General features: G+C 37.0%; 1 pseudogene; it reads right to left on the bottom strand.

The window, feature by feature from the left end:
* Positions 1 to 7,168: 7,168 nt before the first annotated feature.
* On the bottom strand, positions 7,169 to 8,247 carry LOC129138774 (olfactory receptor 4F3/4F16/4F29-like; annotated as a pseudogene).

Genomic DNA, 8,247 nt, shown 5'->3' with positions numbered 1-8,247 from the left:
AGGCAAAAAAAAGCAGGAGTTGTAACCCTAGTCTCTGATAAAACAGACTTTAAACCAACAAAGATCAAAAGAGACAAATAAGGGCATTGCATAATGGTAAAAGGATCAATGCAACAAGAAGAGCTAATTATCCTAAATATATATGCACCCAATACAGGAGCACCCAGATGCATAAAGTAAGCTCTTAGAGACTTAAAAAGAGACTTAGACCCTCACACAATAATAGTGGGAGACTTTAACATCCCACTGTCAATACTAGACAGATCAACGAAACAGAAAGTTAACAAGGATATCCAGGACTTGAACTCAGCTCTAGACCAAGTGGATCCAATAGACATCTACAGAACTCTCCACCCCAAATCAACAGAATATACATTCTTCTCAGCACCACATTGCACTTATTCTAAAATTGACCACATATTTGGAAGTAAAACACTCCTCAGCAAATGCAAAAAAAAATGAGAAGCATAACAGTCTCTCAGATCGCAGTGCAATTAAATTAGAACTCAGGATTAAGAAACTGACTCAAACCCACACAACTACATGTAAACTGAACAACCTGCTCCTGAACAACTACTGGGTAAATAAAGATATTAAGGCAGAAATAAATAAGTTATTTGAAACCAATGAGAACAAAGACATAACATACCAGAATCTCTGGTACACAATTATAGCAGTGTGTAGAGGGAAATTTATAGCACTAAATGCCCACAAGAGAAAGCAGGAAAGATCTAAAATTGACACCCTAACATCTCAATTAAAAGAACTCAAGAGGCAGGAGCATACAAAAAGCTAGCAGAAGACAATAAATAACTAAGATCAGAGCAGAACGAAGGAGATAGAGACACAAAAAAACCTTCAAAAAAAATCAATGAATCCAGGAGCTGGTTTTTGAAAAGATCAATAAAATAGACCACTAGCCAGACTCATAAAGAAGAAAAGAGAGAAGAATCAAACAGATGCAATAAAAAATGATAAAGGAGATACCACCACTGATCCCACAGAAATACAAACTACTATCAGAGAATACTATAAACACCTCTACACAAACTAGAAAATCTAGAAGAAATGGACAAATTCCTGGACACATACACCCTCCCAAGGCTAAACCATGAAGAAGTTGAATCCCTGAATAGACCAATAACAAGGTCTGAAATTGTGGCAGTAATTAATAGCCTACCAACCAAAAAACAGTCCAGGACCAGATGGATTCACAGCTGAATTCTACCAGAGGTACAAAGAGGAGCTGGTACCATTCCTTCTGAAACTATTCCAAACAACAGAAAAAGAGGGAATCCTCCCTAACTCATTTTATGAGGCCAGAATCATTCTGGTACAAAAATTTGGCAGAGACACAACAAAAAAAAGAAAATTTCAAGCCAATATCCCTGATGAACATCGATGCAAAAATCCTCAATAAAATACTGGCAAACCAAATCCAGCAGCACATCAAAAGCTTGTCCACCACAATCAAGTCAGCTTCATCCCTGGGATGCAAGGCTAGTTCAACATACGCAAATCAATAAACATAATTCATCATATAAATAGAACCAATGGCAAAAACCACATGCTTCTCTCAATAGATGCAGAAAAGGCCTTCGACAAAATTCAACAGCCCTTCATGCTAAAAACTCTCAATAAACTAGGTACTGATGGAACGTATCTCAAAATAATAAGACCTATTTATGAAAAACCCACAGCCAATACTGAATGGTGAAACACTGGAAGCATTCCCTTTGAAAACCAGCACAAGACAAGGATGCCCTATCTCACCACTCCTATTCAACGTAGTATTGGAAGTTCTGGCGAGGGCAATCAAGCAAGAGAAAGAAATTGTCTCTGTTTGCAGATGACATGATTGTGTATTTAGAAAACCCCATGGTCTCAGCCCAAAATCTCCTTAAGCTAATAAGCAACTTCAGAAAAGTCTCAGGATACAAAATCAATGTGCAAAAATCAAGCATTCCTATATGCAAAAAACAGACAAACAGAGAGCCAAATCATGAGTGAACTCTCCCATTCACAATTGCTACTAAGAGAATAAAATACCTAGGAATCCAACTTACAAGGGATGTGAAGGACCTCTTCAAGGAGAACTACAAACCACTGCTCAAGGAAATAAGAGAGGACACAAACAAATGGAAAAACATTCCATGCTCATGGATAGGAAGAATCAATATCATGAAAATGGACATACTGCCCAAAGTTTTTATAGACTCAATGCTATCCCCATCAAGCTACCATTGACTTTGTGCACAGAATTGTAAAAAACTACTTTAAATTTCATATGGAACCAAAAATGAGCCCACAGAGCTAGCACAGTCCTAAGCAAGTAGAACAAATCTGGAGGCATCACGCTGTCTGACTTCGAACTATACTACAAGGCTTCAGTAACCAAAACAGCATGGTACTGGTACCAAAACAGATATGTAGACCAATGGAACAGAACAGAGGCCTCAGAAATAACGCCACACATCTACAACCATCTGATCTTTGACAAACCTGACAAAAACAAGCAATGGGGAAATGATTCCCTATTTTATAAATGGTGTTGGGAAAACTGGCTAGCCATATGCAGAAAACTGAAACTGGATCCCTTCCTTACACTTTACACAAAAATTAACTCACAATGTATTAAAGACTTAAACGTAAGATCTAAAACCATAAAAAACCCTAGAAGAAAACCTAGGCAATACCATTCAGTACATAGGCACGGAGAAAAACTTCATGTCCAAAACACCAAAAGCAATTGCAACAAAAACCAAAATAGACAAATGGGATCTAATTAAACTAAAGAGCTCCTGCACAGCAAAAGAAACTATCATCAGAGTGAACAGGCAACCTACAGAATGGGTGAAAATTTTTGCAATCTATCCATCTGACAAAGGGCTAATATCCAGAATCTACAAAGAACTTAAACAATTTACAAGAAAATAACAAACAAACTCATCTGTGGGTGAAGGATATGAACTGACATTTCTCTAAAGAAGACATTTTTGCAGCCAACAAACATATGAAAAAAAGCTCATCATCACTGGTCATCAGAGAAATGCATATCAATACCACAATGAGATACCATCTCACGCCAGATAGAATGGCGATCATTAAAAAGTCAGGAAACAACAGATGCTGGAAAGGATGTGGAGAAATAAGAATGCTTTTACACTGTTGGTGGGAGTGTAAATTAGTTCAACCATTGTGGAAGACAGTGTGGTGATTCCTCAAGGTTCTAGAACTAGAAATATGATATGACCCAGCAATCGCATTACTGGGTATATATCCAAAGGATTATAAATCATTCTACCATAAAGACACATGCATGCATATGTTTATTGTGGCACTGTTCACAATAGCAAAGACTTGGAACCAACCAAAATGCCCATTCAATGATAGAATGCATAAAGAAAATGTGGCACATAGACACCATCGAATACTATGCAGCCATAAAGAAGGATGAGTTCATATCCTTTTCAGGGACATGGATGAAGCTGGAAACCATCATTCTCAGCAAACTAATCCAAGAACAGAAAACCAAACACCCGATGTTCTCACTCATAAATGAGAGTTGAACAATGAGAACATATGGACAGAGGGAGGGGAACACAACACACCGGGGCCTGTCTGGGGGTAGGGGCTGGGGGAAGGTTAGCATTGGGTTAAATACCTAATGTAGATGATGGGTTGATGGGTGCAGCAAACCACCATGGCACGTGTATACCTATGTAACAATCCTGCACGTTCTGCACATGTACCCCAGAACTTAAAGTACAATTTTAAAAAAAATCTCAAACAACTCACTGAAGTGTCTCAAAGCTGAACAAGTTTTACCAAAATGAATCCTTCTCAGTTAACTGATCAAATGGATGAATCCTGACCCTCTGAAGTCTCTCTCCTGAGTTAGAGCAGGGAACTGCTCTGAGTGTTAACTGTTGGATTCACTGCAGTGTCCTACCATATTTTACAAGAAGATGAAAATGCAACCTGCAGACCTAGGCTTGATTCCCAAGTCACAGTCTGACCCCTGCTACAGGAGGTTACCCTCCTCAGGAAGAGATAGAAATAGGGAATTTGAAGGAATAGTGAGGGGACCAGGGAGATTTGATTGAGTCTGGTTTCCAGGTGAATTAAAAGGAAGGGTGTCATCCAGGGTTTGTTGCTATAGTCAAAGGAATAAATAAATCAACGAAGAAATACCTTCATTGTCTGTGGTTTTCATGCAGATATACTCATGGAGGTTGTAGCTCTCCAAAAACAGACAAATCCAAGGCTGTGAAGTGAACAAGCATCTGCATTTGAATTCCACTAAACCAAAATCTATGTTGAATGAAGTGAAGTCTGTACACAGCATTGCAAATGTGAACACATTCCTGTGTGAGGCACATCACCATTTGTCAGTTATTGTGAATATGTGTATTTTTAAGCAATAAGATGCAGCTGGTCAGTTTTCTGGGCAATCTTGGCGATGCATTTCCTGTGCTGTGGTTGTTCTCTAACCACTGTGAGAAACCCAAATAAAAATCGATCCCCCCCCAAAACAAATACGTATCACAAAACCATAGTAATCAAAACAATATGACACTTGCACAAAAACAGACACATTGACCAGGGGAACAGAATAAGGAGCCCAGAAATAAACTCATGCATTTATGGCCAATAAATTTTTAACAAAGATGCCCAGAAAACGTAATGAAGAATAGACATTTGTTTCAATAAATGGTGTTAAGGAAACTAGATATCCACATGCAGAAGAACACGAATGTGTATGGTGTGTATCCTTATCTCATACCATACACAAAAATCAATTCAAAATGCATTAAAGGTTTAAACATAAAACCGTAAAACTACTAGATGAAAACATAGGGGAAAAGTTCCACAATATTGGTTTGGTCAAAGATTTCTTGGATATAACCCCCAAAGCACAGGCAACAAAAGCAAAAATATATGGGATTGCATCAAACTAAAAAGCTTCTGCACAGCAAAGGAAACAATATGGTGAAGAGACAACCTACAAGTTGTGAGAAAATATTTGCAGAGCATACATCTGATGAAAGGCTAATCTCCAAATGTATAAGAAACTCAACTCAATATCAAGAAAACAAATAACCAAGTCAAAAAATGGGCAAGGTCCTAAATAGACATTTCTCAAAAAAATACACACAAATGGCTAACATAAAAAAAGTTTGTCATCCTAATTATCAGGGAAATGCAAATTAAAATGACAGTGAGATGCCACTTCATACCTGTTAGAATGGCTACTATCAAAATCATAAAAGATAACAAGTGTTGAAGAGGATACAGAGAAAAGGGAACCCTCGTACACTGTTGGTGGAAATGTAAATTAATACTATTATGAAAAATAGATAAAAGTTACTCAAAAAACTAAAACTAGAATTACTATATGATCCAGCAATCCCACTTCCTTGTATATATCCAAAGGAATTTAAGTCAGTATGCTGAGGAGATATCTCCAGGCTCATGTTCATTGCAGCATTATTCACAATACCCAAATATGAAATCAACACAGGTGTCTATCAACTGACAAATGGATGAAGAAAATGTAGTGTATATATACAATGGAATACTACTCAGCCTTAATAGGAAGGAAAACCTGATATATGTGACAACATGAATTAACCCAGAAGATATCACGCTAAGTGAAATAAGCCAGGCACGAAAAGACAAATATCACATGATCTCACTGATATGTGGAATCTAAAAAAGTTGAATTCATAGAAGTAGAGAATGGAATGGTGATTATCAGAGGCTAGGAGTTGGGGGTAGACATGGAAAAGGTAGATGTTGATAAAAGGGTTCAAAGTTTCAGTTAGACAAAGTTTCAGTGAACTATTGCACAGAATGGTGACTGTAATAAATAACAAGGTATTGTATGTTTCAAAATGACTAAGAGTAGATTTTAAATGTTTTCACCACAAAAAAGATATGTATGTCAATAACATAGACCTAATCATTCCACAATTTAAACATGTATCAAAACATTACATTGTACCCCATAAATAGATACAATTATTATTTGTCAATTTAAATTTTTTCACTAATTTATATTGTTATTGTCGCACCAACTCCTTTCCATCAGGCAGATTCTCATAAAGACTATTTTCTCTCTTACATGAAGCATTTCCTACACACCTCTTAATCACGGTAGCATTGACGTCATTCCACCAGATTCTATCTCCAGTGTTAAAATAATCAAGAACCCAGAAATTTCCACCAGGGGGCAACCAATGTGTATCAAAGTTTCCCACTTTCCTTTAGATTTACTTATGGGTAACTTATGGGAAAAAATACTTAAGTACTTCCCTTTTTAAAGAAAAAAATTATATGAATTCTACAAAATTATGGCAGAAAATTTAAGAAGAGCAGATGCTTCCCAACTCATTCTAAAGGGCCAGCATTACCCTGATTCTGAAACAAAAAAACTTTACAAAATCCAAGATCCATTCCTGACTAAAGATAAAAGAAATTTTCAGCAAACTGTGAATACAGAAAACTTTCTCAGCCTGTTAAAGAGTACCTATGAAAAAAATTATAGCTAACATTATACTTAATAATGAAATATTTAATATATTTCCTAACAGGAACAAGTCAAAGATGTCTGCTCTAATTCTACTCAGCATTCAACAAAATGAATATAATGAATTCATACTAGAATTTTAAAAGCAAATGTCTTTATTCACTGACAACATAATCATCTATAAAGAAAATCCTACATAACCTATAAAAAACTGATGGAACTAATAAGTTTTGCAAGTTTACAGGATATAATGTCCAACAAAGATCTATTATGTGCCCATAAGCTAAGAATAAACAATTGTAAATTGAAATAAAAATGTCATTTAAAAGGGCATCAGAAATATAAAACTTAGAGATAAATATAAAGTACATATGCATAAAGTACCTGTTCACCAAAAACTACAAAACATTGCTGAAAGAAATTAAATGGGCATAATATAGATGTAGAGATGTGTTGAATTTATGACTCATTTTGAACAAGGAATATATTCATCATATATTCATCAGATAAGAATTATGTTACAGGTCTAATAACATTCAAATCAATACGTAATGTCTCATAGTTCCTGAATCTAAAATATCAAAGAAAGAAACATAAAGCCATATCATGTTTAATCAGAAGGGCTTATTGTATCACTTATGAGATCTTCTTGTAAATCACTAGCTGTTTGCATACTCTCTTTATTGCTGCCTTCATCTCCTTATTCCTGAATGTATAGACAACTGGATTCAGAAAAGGAGTGAGAACTGCATCAAAAATAGCCAGAAACTTGTCCATCTGTGAATTAGGGTGTGGCCATGTATACACAAACATGGGTGGACCAAAGAACAAAAGGACCACTGTGCTGTGAGCTGAAAGAGTGGAAAGGGCCTTGGATGAACCACCTGAGGAATGTTTCCAAACAGTAAACAGGATGAAGATGTAGGAGATTAGAAGTATGAAGAAAGTACCCACACAGATAAACCCACTATTAACAGTGACCATGAACTGCAATCTGTAGGTGTCGGTACAGGCTAGTCTGAGAAGCCGAGGAAGGTCACAGTAGAAGCTGTCCAATACATTAGGGCCACAGAAGGGTAAATTAACAAGAAATGCCAGTTGGAACAGGGAATGACTGACACCAAGGGTCCAGGCAACAGCCAGAAATGAAATGCACATTCTTGGGCTCATAATGGTCAGATAGTGGAGGGGCTTACATAGGGCCACATATCTGTCAAAGGCCATGGCTATGAGCAGCACCATCTCCACACCGCCAATGACGTGGATGAAGATTTGAGCGATGCAGCCTACGAAGGAGATGACTTTGCCCTTTCTGAACAGGTCATAAATCATCTTGGGAGAAGTGACAGAGCAGGCTCCTAAGTCAATGAAGGAGAGACTGGCCAGTAGAAAGTACATGGGGGAGTGTAAGTGAGGGTCAGTGGTCACAGAAAACACAATGAGGATGTTTCCAGTAATGCTTGCCACATAGAGCACAGAGGAAAACACTTGGAGGAGGAGCTGGATCTCCCATGAATGAGTCCCAGAAACACAAACTCAGATACCACTGAGTGATTCTCTCCATCCATTGGTCCAGCCAACTGGGCTGTGGCTAAAATTATGAGAACTAAGAAAATGGGGAGGAAATTGTGATTATGAAGATAATAATATGTACTAAAATCATTAATATTGCAATGTCACTATGAATAAATAGTATACAGTTATTCTGTTCCTCA

This window comes from Pan troglodytes, chromosome X (assembly GCF_028858775.2).
Source record: "Pan troglodytes isolate AG18354 chromosome X, NHGRI_mPanTro3-v2.0_pri, whole genome shotgun sequence".
Taxonomy (NCBI): Eukaryota; Metazoa; Chordata; class Mammalia; order Primates; family Hominidae; genus Pan; species Pan troglodytes.
The sequence above is the reverse complement of the archived record's forward strand: the minus strand, read 5'-3'. Positions and strand labels throughout refer to the sequence as shown.